The 13175-nt window shown below is 41.7% G+C and overlaps 1 pseudogene across 1 annotated transcript; it reads left to right on the forward strand.

Annotated features, from left to right (window-relative positions):
* The first annotated feature begins 835 nt into the window (after nt 1–835).
* On the forward strand, nt 836–1797 carry LOC128593712 (adaptin ear-binding coat-associated protein 1-like; annotated as a pseudogene). The gene has a single exon (XR_008382400.1). The product of XR_008382400.1 is annotated as an adaptin ear-binding coat-associated protein 1-like (transcript).
* The last annotated feature ends 11378 nt before the right edge of the window (nt 1798–13175 follow it).

A 13175-nucleotide genomic window follows, 5' to 3' on the forward strand; every position in this document is an offset into this window, starting at 1 on the left:
ACTCAAGGAGTGAAACTGAAAGCTCAGAACAAATTTCACTTAGAACTGGAACCAGACAAACAAGTTCTCTATCACCACTACTATCTAGCATAATTCTGGAAGTTCTAGCCAATGGAATCAGGCAAGAGAAGAATATAAAGAGCATCCAAATAAGGACAAAGGAAGTCAAATTCTGTTCTTTGCTGATGATTTGGTCTTATGCTTAGAGAACCCCAAAGATCTAACCACAAGACTCCTGGAAGATTCCTTTCCAACTTGGGCCCAACAAATGGCTCCCACAAGGAAGGGTGGCAAGAGGAAAAAGGACCATTCTGTCAACAATGAAGTGGTGACTTGAGAATACACCATCAACATTCATAAGCACATCCATGGAGTGAGCTTCGAGAAGCGTGCCCCTCAGACACTCAAAGAGATCGGAAATTCTCCAGGAAAGAGATGGGGACTCTAGATGTACAAATTGATACCAAGCTCAACAAAGCTGTCTGGGCCAAATACAAAAGGAATGTCCCATACCATATCCATGTGCAGTTGTCCATAAAATGTAATGAAGATGAAGATTCACCAAACAAGCTCTGTAGCTTGGTTACCTATGTACCTGTTACCACTTTCAAAAACCTATAGACAGCCACCATGAATGAGAACTAACTGGTGATTGTCAGATTCATCAAAGTTATAAAACCAAAAAAAAAAAAAAAAAGGACTCCTAGAAGTGATCAATAAATACAAAGTAATGTCTCAGAGTATAAAATCAGTGTCTACAAATTGGTAGCCTTTATATATGCCAGTAATAGCCAATTTGAGAAGCTTATCAAAGATGTAATTCCCTGGGCGGCACGGATAGCGCAGCCAAGATGGCGACCGAGTCGGAGTACAAGTGGGTGCTGTGTGTAAAGCCGGAAGTCAGCGTCTATCGGATTCCGCCCCGGGCCTCCAACCGCAGCTACAGGGCGTCTGACTGGAAATTAGACCAGCCTGATTGGACTGGTCGCCTCCGAATCACTTCCAAAGGAAAGGTTGCCTATATCAAACTCAAGGATAAAGTTTCAGGGGAGCTCTTTGCTCAGGCACCAGTAGAACAATATCCTGGTATTGCTGTGGAGAAAGTGACAGATTCCAGCCTCTACTTTGTAATCCGGATCCAGGATGGTACTGGGCGCAGTGCTTTCATTGGCACTGGCTTTGCAGATCGGGGAGATGCCTTCGACTTTAATGTCTCTTTGCAAGATCACTTCAAGTGGGTAAAGCAGGAATCTGAGATTTCTAAAGAATCTCAAGAAATGGATACTCGTCCCAAGTTGGATCTGGGGTTCAAGGAAGGACAGACCATCAAGTTGAAAGGAGGTGCTTCTAAGCCTAAGACTACAGTGGGTGGGGACTTAAGCTTACTCCCACCCCCACCTGGAGGCAAAGTCACTATTCCCCCACCGTCCTCCTCAGTTGCCATCAGCAATCATGTCACCCCACCACCCATTCCAAAATCTAACCATGGAGGTAGTGATGCAGATATCCTTTTAGATTTGGATTCTCCTGCTCCTGTCACGACATCAGCACCAGCTCCAGTTTCTGCAAGCAATGACTTGTGGGGAGACTTTAGCAGCATCCAGCTCTGTTCCAAACCAGGCACCACAGCCATCCAACTGGGTCCAGTTTTGAATAGCATTGGCAGGACATCAAGGACAGATATGAGGAATAAAAATGTCCTAAGGGCACCAATGTGTGAGGGAAGTCAGGAACCCCTTCCCTCCCTGGAACCAAAATGACTGGACAATCTTTTCCATAGCTTCTCCATTGCATTCAAGCTGGTTGATACCACTCCCCTATGTCGTCACTTGTACAGCCAAGAGAGTATCAGTTATCTCCTGCCTACTCTCAGTGCAGGAGAATATTGAATTTTATCATATTTGTGGCTCACTATGCAGGGCTCAAAATGCCAGTGTCTATTTGAGGGGGAATGACCTCTAAACATGTAAAATTTTTCTCTATCTCTTAAATTCTTTAACATGTTTCAGAATCATCTCATGACCCTGTGTGCCTCTTTGTGAAGCCCTATTTAGTAATTTCAGGGGAAATAAAAACCTTGAAAGCCCAGGACTCTAAAAATGGATAGGCTGCCCTTAATGTTTACAAATTCAGAATTGTGAGAGGGTTAGGTATGGAGAAAGACCTGTCTCTGGAGTCTCTGCTGTATAGCCTCCTCCAGGCTTATCCTGTTCAGTGACTATCCAGTCTAGGTGCAGCTCCATCACCCACTTGTGTGTTTACATATCTCTTCTATGATAAGAGGGTCGTGTTGGTGGCACCATCACTATTCTTTTCTGTTTGAATAGTGTAGCTTCTTTGACCAGTGGGTGTCTCTGCCGTGAAAGAGGTTCAGAAGACTCTGCTTTCCAAGTTTTAGTCTATTGGAGTATTTAATTTCTTGCAGCTCCATCTACATTTAAAACACAGCATTAATTTATATTTTCTTGTTATTTGACCTAAAATTAAAGAGTTTTAGAGTTTTTAACCTGATTTATAGAGCAGAAAGGTTAAAAGCATTTAAGTCTTGTTTGGTACCCTGTTGCCTTGGTGCTGGGTACCTGGCCCCTTTCCATAAACATTTCTTTTTATTCTACATAGCTCTTCAATAGAAAGCTGCTATTCTGTATATTGTCTTTTATGAAGGAAGGTGGAAAGTCAGAGCTTTATCTATGACAGGGTTTGCCTAAGGATTTGATTCCTATTACCTAAGGTATCTCAAAAGCAAGTTGCTCTCCCACCATTTTCCTTTCTTTCTGCTCCACCATTCCTTATGCAATGCTGCAAAGAGAGTTCTACTTCTCAGATGATTGAGTACTATCTATTTCGTTTGTTAATGGGCGACTTTGAGGATGAAATGGGAGGGTATAAATTTGTCCCTTAGCACATATTTGGATGTATACACTCTCTGGCTGAAGGGAGTCTTTATGTTTAGTTTCAAAATATATTATTCTTTAGAATTTCCTTCTTAACTTTTTCTAACTCTGGGTCCATTGTTTTTCATTGCCTCCTCTTCCAGGCAGCTCTATTCTTGCAGAGCCATGGCAGGACATTTTAAAATTCCAATAGAAAACACTAAAAGGAAAGTCTGTAGAATCACTAGTGACTAAATACTAAGAACCTATTTTCTCAATCTTCTTCCGTGTTGTGTTCTTTGTATTCTCAAGATGATAATATATTATGTATTTGAATTCCTGAAAAATTGAAAATGTTGACGATATATGTATATAAAGCGTATGCTGTATTGGTGCAATAATGGTAATTAAAATATGGAAAAAGTTGGTGTATCTTTTATCATTTAATTTGCTTATTTGATTACCTTTTTACCTTAATTGGCCAAATAAAAAGGTGCCATGACGTAATAGAAGGCTATTTATGTCTATTACTCTTTTGTTTTGTTTTGTTTTTAAATAAGGGTTTTTAAGAAGTTGAGACTGGACCTCTGTGCTCATAATTTTACTTTTTTTTTTTTGAGACAGAGTCTCACTTTGTTGCCCTTGGTAGAATGCTGTGACGTCACAGCTCACAGCAACCTTAAACTCTTGGGCTTAATTGATTCTTTTGCCTCAGTCTCCCAAGTACCTGGAACTACAGGTGCCTGCCACAATACCCGGCTATTGTTTTAGAGATGGGTCTTGTTCTTGCTCAGGCTTGTCTTGAACTCATGAGCTCAGGCAATCCACCTGCCTCAGCCTTCCAAGGGCTGAGATTACAGGTGTGAACCACTGTGTCCTTCTTGTGCTCACAATTTTAATAATGCTCACCCCTTCTAATAATGAATAGCCATTGTTTATTTGATGGTACAATTAATTTGCTTCAAATTACCTTGATCTAGGCTACCTTTCACATTCCCAAACTGTAATCAGCAGAAATGAAAGGGATCGGTGTAAGAGGCAGAGCTAAGGCAGAGTCATAGACTTTGGAAACTATAAAAGATCCTGTTTTTAGGGTTTCATAATTCCTCTGATTGTCACAGGAGATAAATCTCATAAATCTCATAATCTCCTGTGATTGTCACAGGAGATAAATAATATGAGTACATTAGCCCTGACTTAACAAGAAATGCTAAAGCAAGTTCTTCAAGCTGACATGAAAAGCTGATAGTGATATGAAAACATATAAAAGTATAAAACTACCTGGTATATATAAAAATTCAGAATACTGTTAATACTATATTGGTGGTATGTAAATCACTTGTAACTCTAGTATAAAAGGTTAAAAGGCAAAAGTGTTAAAAATTTAAACTATAGCTACAATAACTTGTTAATGGATATACAATATAAAAAAGAGTAAACTGTGATAAAAAAAATATATAATTCCCTTCACAGTAGCTTCAAAGAAAATTAAATACCTAAGAATATACCTACCAAAAGAGGTGAAGGATCTCTAAAAAGAGAATTATGAAACCCTAAAAAATGAAGGAGAAGACATTAACAAATGGAAGATCATACCATGCTCTTGGCTGAGGAAGAATCTACAGTGTTAAAATGTCTATACTACGCAAAGCAATCTACAGATTCAACGCAGTCCCAACACCAACATTATACTTTGAAGAATGGGAAAAAATAGTTCTTCATTTTCTATGGAACTAGAAAAAATATATATATATTCATTCTACACTGCTGGTGGGAATGCAAGTTAATACATTCCTTTTGGAAAGATGTTTGGAGAATACTTAGAGTTCTAAAAATAGATCTGCCATTCAATCCTATAATTCCTCTACTAGGTATATACCCAGAAGACCAAAAATCACATTATAACAAAGATATTTGTACCAGAATGTTTATTGCAGCCCAATTCACAATTGCTAAGTCATGGAAAAAGCCCAAGTGCCCATCAATCCATGAATGGATTAATAAATTGTGGTATATGCATACCATGGAATATTATGCAGCCTTAAAGAAAGGTGGAGACTTTACCTCTTTCATGTTTACATGGATGGAGCTGGAACATATTCTTCTTAGTAAAGAGAAGAAAAGGTATCCAATGTACTCAGCCCTACTATGAAACTAATTTATGGCTTTCATAGGAAGCTATAACCCAGTTATAACCTAAGAATATGGCGAAGGGGGAGAGGGAGGGGAGGGAGGGGGGAGGTTTGGCAGAGGGAGGGTGAGTGGTGGGATTACACCTATGGTGCATCTTACAAGGGTACATGTGAAACTTAGTGAATGCGGAATACAATTGTCTTAACACAATAACTAAGAAAATGCCAGGAAGGCTATGTTAACCAGTGTGATGAAAATGTATCGAACTGTTTATAAAACCAGTGCATGGTGCCCCATGATCGCATTAATGTACACAGCTATGATCTAATACTAATTAAAAAAAATGTTTGTACCAATAAACCTTGAAAATAAAAATATATATATATATATATATATATATATCTCCAAGGCAATGTTTAGTAATAAAAACAAAGCCAGAGGCATCTCTCTACTTAAGACTTAAGATTACAAGTCCACAGTGATCAAAACAGCACAGTATTGAAATAAAAATAGAGATGTAGACATATGGAACCAAATAGAAAACCAAGAGATGAAACCAGTATCTTAATGCCATCTGATCTTTGATAAACCAAACAAAAGCATAAACTGGGGAAAAGATTCCCTATTCAATAAATGGTTCTGGGAGAACTGGATAGCCACATGTAAAGGATTGAAACCGGACCCACACCTTTCACCACTTACAAAGATTCAAGATGATTAAAAGATTTAAATCTAAGACACAAAACCATGAAAATCCTAGCAGAAAGTGTGGAAAAAACTTTTGAGGTTGTTGGTCTGGGAATGACTTTATGAAATAGACTTCAGTGGCAACCGCAACAGCAAAAAAAAATAAACAAATGGGACTTAATTAAGTTGAAAAGCTTCTGCACAGCTAAGGACACAGCAATTAAAGCAAATAGACAAACTTCAGAATGGGAAAGGGTATTTGCATGTTATGAATCTGACAAAGGCTTAATAACTAGGTTCTGTGCAGAACTCAAATTAATCAACAAAAAAGAGCAAACAATCCCATCTATCACTGGGTAAGAGACGAGACATGAGCAGAAACTTCTCTGATGAAGACAGACAAATGATTAACAAACACGTGAAAAAATGTTCATCCTCCCTGATCATCAGAGAAATGCAAATCAAAACCAACCTGAGATATCACCTAACTCCAGTGAGAATAGCCCACATCACAAAGTCCCAAAGCTGCAGATGCTGGCATGGATGTGGAGAGATGGCAACACTTTTACACTGTTGGTGGGACTGCAAACTAATACAGCCACTACGGAAAGAAGTATGAAGGATCCTCAAAGAACTCAAATTAGACCTCCCATTTGATCCTGCAATCCCATTACTAAACATCTATACGGAAGAAAAAAAATCATTTTATCATAAGGACATTTGCACTAGACTATTAATTGCAGCTCAACAAGCTTGAATTAACAAGCTGTGGTATATGTATACCATGGAATACTATTCAGCCACTAAAAAGGATGGAGACTACATCTCTTTTTTTTTTTTTTTTGAGACAGAGTCTCATTTTTATCCTCCTCAGTAGAGTGCCGTGGAGTCATAGCTCACAGCAACCTCCAACTCCTGGGCTTAGGCAATTCTCTTGCCTCAGCCTCCCGAGTACCTGGGACCACAGGCACTTGCCACAACACCCTGCTATTTTTTGTTGCAGTTTGGCTGGGGCCAGGTTTGAACCCACCACTCTGAGACTACATCTTTTGTATTAACCTGGATGGAGTTGAAACACATTCTTCTTAGTAAAGTATCACAAGAATGGAGGAGCAAGTATCCAATGTACCCAACACTAGTATGAAGCCAGTACATAATCTAATATGTACTCACATTGTATTCATAAAGTGGGAGCACACCAATCTCTTCCACTCTCCTCCATCCCTGCTACACTCCTTGAATTGATTTTGAGTTTTTCTCAAATCAATTCAAGGAGTGTAGCAGGGATGGAGGAGAGTGGAAGAGATTGGTGTGCTCCCACTTAATGAATACAATGTAGGGTATATGGCACACCTCTTCGGTATGGACACAACTACAAGAGAGACTCTACCTAACAAATGCAAATACTGTAACCTAGTTGTTTGTACTCTCACATTAACCTGAAAAAAAGAAAGAAGTCTCAGAAAAACACTTTTACTGCACTTTGTTAGTGAAACAAGGCACTAAAGCCAGCTCAGATTTGAAAAGAGAGGAATTTAGACCCCATCCCTCAGTAGAAGGAATATGTATTAGTTTGTGGCCCTCTTTATCTACCATGGACAGGTTGCTACACAAGCATCCACGCTATTTAGTATTTATTTCTTGCTTAGATCCAAGGGAAAGATAAATGAGAAATGGAAACAAACATTGGATAACATGGCTTATTGTACTCAGGGACTTAGCTTCAGAAGGGGTTCTTATGGAACTGTCTTGGGTGCTTTGGGTGGGAGGCCTGGCCCTCATTATTCTGCTCTTTTTACTAGTGGGATGGTAGTTTCAAGAAATGTTGAAAATGATAATAAGGGAAAATCTGTAAAATCTGTTAAAGGAAGATAGGAATACTACACTTTCTTCACTATCTTCTTCATAGGCTTGTGAGAACCGAACAGATTTTGTACTGTATACATATGTGCTTAGAACAGTGCCTGGTACGTAGCATGTGCCTTATGATAATTCTTTATCATCATTGTCATCATCATCACTGTTATGCTTGATGGGCCCCAGGAACACACTTAACCTTAGGGAGGCATCAAAATTTAATTCCTCAGAGGCTGATTTTTCAGGACTGCAAAGGGAGAGAGATATGTGGTTTACAACAACTGGACTCCACTTACATGCAAATTACTAACGGTAATTCATTCAGGCTTCTCCAAGTAAATAGCTTTCAGTTCAATGTGTTATCTAATAAAACAATAATGTCATTTTAAAGCTTTCAGGTATTTGTCTAACATGAATCATAGGAATGATCATATTACAAAAAGAGATGATTGAGGTGACCATTTTGTGACACTGACCACTTTTCTTGCAGTTCTCACAATCCCAGGGAGACTTTCTGCCAGTCTATGTAGCAGAAACTAAGGACTCTTTGTCCATTAGCCATCTGTTGCTGGGGCCAGCCTTATGTCAAACCTTACTTCATTTAGTAAGTGGAAGGAAGTTTCTGCTTCATAGAAAGTAAATTTTCTGGGTTCTCTCATTAGATTTTCAGGGTCCCACAAAGTCCCAGATGCCTTGGCATCATTCTCCACTTCTATAGTAAAAGAAAACACTGCTGGCAAACACTCACATCGTACCTTTACACAGTTCTGGGTGCACTATGCTGGCAGGACCTGGAGCTGGTTCTTGAAGCTCAGACACAGTGATGACTTTGATGACCTTGAAGACGTTGGAACTTCCTTGGCAGAGTGTTGAGGATGGAAATGAAAGATTCAGAAAAGTGGGAATGGTTGACTGAACATATTGTGTGAGACCTGAAAACCCACGAAATGAGGCTAATCCTGGAAGGCCCAGAGATCGTCCTTTCTTTAAGGCAATTAAGAATGCATTGCAGAGAGAGAAGCTTAGGATAGATGTCTTCTGAAGGTTGGTATTGAAAACAGGAGAACCTGCCACTGAGCTGGTCTCCATAGAGTAATTGGGACTGAGGTTTCTGGAATGGCAGATGGCAGTGCTTAATTGCCAGAGGCAAGGTGGATATAATTATCATCTGGCCAGCAAGACTTGGAGGGGCAACATGGTGGCTTAGACACCAGAAGTCCGTGGGGATCATAGTGTTATGAGGAGAGAAAATCGATGCAGAGTAGATTGTTACTTGGCTCTTGTAGCTGATAAGATGGAAAGGCTGGCAGGTAGAAGCCCACATGAGTTGCACTAATGGAAAAATATTTCCAAATCTAAATCAGTACAGAGACTAGAACAGATTAATTTAGGGAAAGAACCTACAGTTACAGCATAAATTTATTCAATATTCTTGCTAGACCTCCTGTGAAGGTACATACAACCATCTGCTGGGGTAACTATGAACTGTATCACCTGATAGCTTGGGGCAGGGGGTGCACAGAGGCCAGATTACAAAGGAATCTATGCTTGTAAACATGCAATCAGAATTGGTGTTGTTAACAGCTGGGGGAGCCTTCTCTTTGATCCTTCTCTTTAACCTGTGGGGTAAGAGCCACTGTGACAGGAAGAGTTAAGGGATGCCCACACCTAGCCAGGATAATAAACCAGAAACTGTGTCACAGCCAGGTCAATTAGCAGAACTTAGCACCATCATCAGACTTAAAGTCTGTAGAGCAGCAATCCCCATCAAATCACCTTCCTGTCCCTTGCAAAATCCAGATGTGTAACAGCAGAGGACAGGGGACTACCCTACACTTAACTAAGTGATGGCCCAAATTTCAGGAGCTGTGCCTTCACAAGACAGGTGTCCACAGAAGGACACAGCCTCTGATGCTGGGCATATAGTCATCACTCTGGCAAGTACATTCTCAATCTTTATCAGTAAGGAAGATCAAAAGAGGTTCACCTTTTCATGGCACGGAGAGCATGCCTTGTCTGAGGGCTCTCTTTCACAACACATTCATGAGTGAGTTTAATTGTCTTCATACTCTGCAGACATCACAGTTGTCCACTACACGGATAACATCAATGCCAGTTACACCTAGAGAGCAGGATGCAAATTACTTTGGATGCCCTAGTAAGAAATATACATGCTGAGAGATAGGAGAAAAAAACCACGAAGATTAAGGAGCCTGTCACATTGATGAACTTCTTAGAGGTACAGCGATCTGAGGCAGATTGGCTAAAGCCCAACTTGAAGGATAAGTTGCAGTGTCATAGAACTGTTACCACTATGAAAGATATACAGAGCTTAGGGGACTTCTTTTGATTTTACAGTTAACAAAATGTCACTGGGAATAGTGCTCCAACTCACACATGTGATTCAAAAGCTGCCAGTTTTGAGTGAAGCCCGGAGATAAAAAGGACCCTGCAGTGAATCAAGAGAGTGGTACTTGGATCATGCAAACCAATGGGCTGGCGATACCCACAGGAGGTGAGGATCATGTCTGGGGTCTGACAAGAAAAGTAGGAGACTCTAGGGTTCTAGAGCAATGCTGAGCCTTCCATGACAGACAAATGTTGCCTTTTGAAGAAAAAAGAACATGGAAAGCTACTGGGACCTAGCAGAAAGTGAGTGAGTCTGCGAATAGAGCTGCCCATCAATCACCATGGAGTCATACCATCAGCTGGCCACCATGCTAACCCCCTGCTCTAGAACCTGTGTGTTCAGGAGTAGGCTCAGGCAGGTGCAGAGGACAGAAATAAATGATGTGGACAGTTGACACCGACTCACATGGCACTTAACCTCACTCTCACTGACACTTCTCCTTTAATTCACACCAATGGAAGAGGAAGATTCTCAGGCCCCATTCACAGATGGGTCTGCTGAGTAAGCGGGTGCCAGCTTTGAATAGGCTCCTCTTGCCCTGCATCCTTACACAAGAGTGACAGTCACGAAAGGAAATCTTCTCAACCAACAGAACTGGAAATACAACACTTGGTGGCTTGTTGTACGTACAGGAAGGAGTGGTCTGAGGTCAGGATACACTTGCACTTCCAGCCAGTGGCAAATGGCTGGTGGGTCAATGATCAGAAAGGAGCAAGAATGAAGGGTAAGGAACAAGACAGTCTTGAGAAAAGGCATGTGAAAACACCTGTGAAAGTTTGAAGGTCTTTGCCTCTCACATTAATACCCATCAGAGAGCCCCTGGGAAGACAGGCTCTGTGCTGGCAGGTATCAGCCTTCTCTGGGGCCATGGAGATGACTTCCCTGATCAAGGATGATCTAGCCACATCACTATTAAAAATGACCTGCTAGCAAAACAAAAGTCTGACAGAGAGTCCTTTGCAGACCACTACCATCTTCAGAGACAGGTAAGCCACTTTAATGCATGGGACAGTTATACTCTGAATGGGCTGAGTGGCCTGTAGCACTGGTATATACTCTGGACATGGGTCTTCCTCCCCTCATAGTGCCCTGCTGGCCCTGCCAGCCCAGTGCTTAGAAAACATCTAATCTGTGTGCATCATGTGCAAAGGGCCGCAGGCCCAGGAACCTAATTTATGGTGAAGAAGTCGGGCTAGTGTATACATGACCATGAGATCTTCTGGTCTTAACACTGTGTAACAGAATGGTACAGATGGTTTGTTAAAGGCTTGGTTCAGGGGAGGAGGTAAGATGGCTGACCGGAGCCAGATTTCAACAGAGGCTCCTATTTAGAGGCAGAATTAATGGACAGAATGAACTCAATGAAGCTGAAGGTTGGGAGCTGAGCTAAGAAAGAAGATTGATGAGTGCACATCATCCCTGATGAGACAAGCTGCAACTCCAAGGAAAAAAAAAAACCATCACCAAGAGGACAAGAGATCCCACCTCCAAGAGAGTGGTTTGCTGTGTACTCACAGCAAAGAAGTGTTCCGAAGACCTTTTATTTTACACCACAGGAGAGAGCCACTAATCACTGGGAGTCCTTTTCCAGAGAGGTCCCACCTTGAGCCTATGCATTCTCCAACCTGGTATAAAATTGAACAGATATTTTCCCCACAATTCCGAACTCCCAATCCACCTTTCCCCCCTTCACTTGGTGCTCTGAAAGTCTGCCCCCTATAGAGCCCAAAGTGTTTGGCAATTCCTTGGGAGGTCTGGGCATTGCATGGGCCACTGCATGACTGCACTGAAACACTGATTCAAGTGGAAGTGGGGGAGCATGAGGTGAGACAGACAAGTGAGAGAGGGAGAAATGCAGCACTGCAATGGCTGGCCTCATGCCCTGAGTTAAATTTTGGAGAAACATTTCCCATTTTTGTTAACCACTGGAGGAAGCTGGGCCTCAATCTCCAGGGGTGCTTGTGGTGGAGCACAGCTGTAGCAGATATGCAAACTCTGTGGGAGAAAAATACATGCTGCGATGGTACCCACCCATGGCAATAATGATCACATCCTGGGACTGACTCTGGTGAAGCATGCCTCAGATCCCTTTGAGCACTGGAGGGAGCAGGCTTCAGCTCCTTAAGGTTGTCCTAATGGAAGAGCACAGCACAGGAGGAGGCACTGGCTTCCCTTTGACTCTGGCAGATATATATCCCCGGTGCCTTTGCTCACTGAAGGGAGCTGGGCCACAACCCAGTGGGGTAACCAGTGGTGGGAGGATGTGGCATAAGGTATAGGAGGAGGGTACCTACCCACCCCCCATGGACTGATTCTTTGGCTGGGCAGGATCCTGACTCCATTGAGCCTCCACAGAGGGAGCCACACTCCAGCCTCTTGGGTTTTCAGGATGGAGCTGCTTGTGTGGAACCCTGCTGTCAGTTTGCTGGACACCATTTGAACTCTCCCATTTGAGGAGTGATTGTGCTGCCTGGGACAATTGGATTGGAACTCTCAACCTTTTCTGGCCATCCAGGGACCCTCCAAAGTTGAGCTGTGGTTTCATTGAAGTGGGAAAGAATGATTCTCCTTCTCCAGTTGTCAACGGTGGGGGATGGGGTGACTCAGTTGCTCATATCTCTCCCCAGCTGAGACTTCAGCCAAAATCCACAACTCATTAGGATTGGATAGAGGCTGGCTGATTATAAGACAGAGCCAGATAGCCCTATCACACCAATCAAACCCTCAGAGTCTCTGGCTGCAGATATGAAAGAGACTCTTGTAAAACTGTAGGGAAAAAGCCACAATCGCCAGTCCAGGCTCTTTGGTAAAGGGCTGGATAACTACAATTCCTGCAACCCTTAATCGAATCTCACCTGACCAGTATTACTAGCCAAACTGCAGAAAATAATCATGGGGCAAAACCAGAGGAAGAACTCTGGCAACATGAATAAACAGAGTAGATCAACTCCCTCAAAGAATGACAAAGGAGATATGACAGAAGATACCATTCATAAACAAATGGCTGAAATGTCAGAAATAGAAGTCAGAATAAGAATAGCAAAGAAAATGAATAGAATGGAAGAAAAGATGGAAATAGAAATCCAAAGAGTTGTACAAAAGTTGTCTCAAGAAATTATTGAATTCAAAGACAAAATCATCAAGGATATGGATGTAATGAGAAAAGAGATAGCAGAGATCAAGGAAATGAAAAAGTTATTTGAGGAGCTCCAAAA

Source organism: Nycticebus coucang, chromosome 9 (genome assembly GCF_027406575.1).
Source record: "Nycticebus coucang isolate mNycCou1 chromosome 9, mNycCou1.pri, whole genome shotgun sequence".
NCBI lineage: Eukaryota > Metazoa > Chordata > Mammalia > Primates > Lorisidae > Nycticebus > Nycticebus coucang.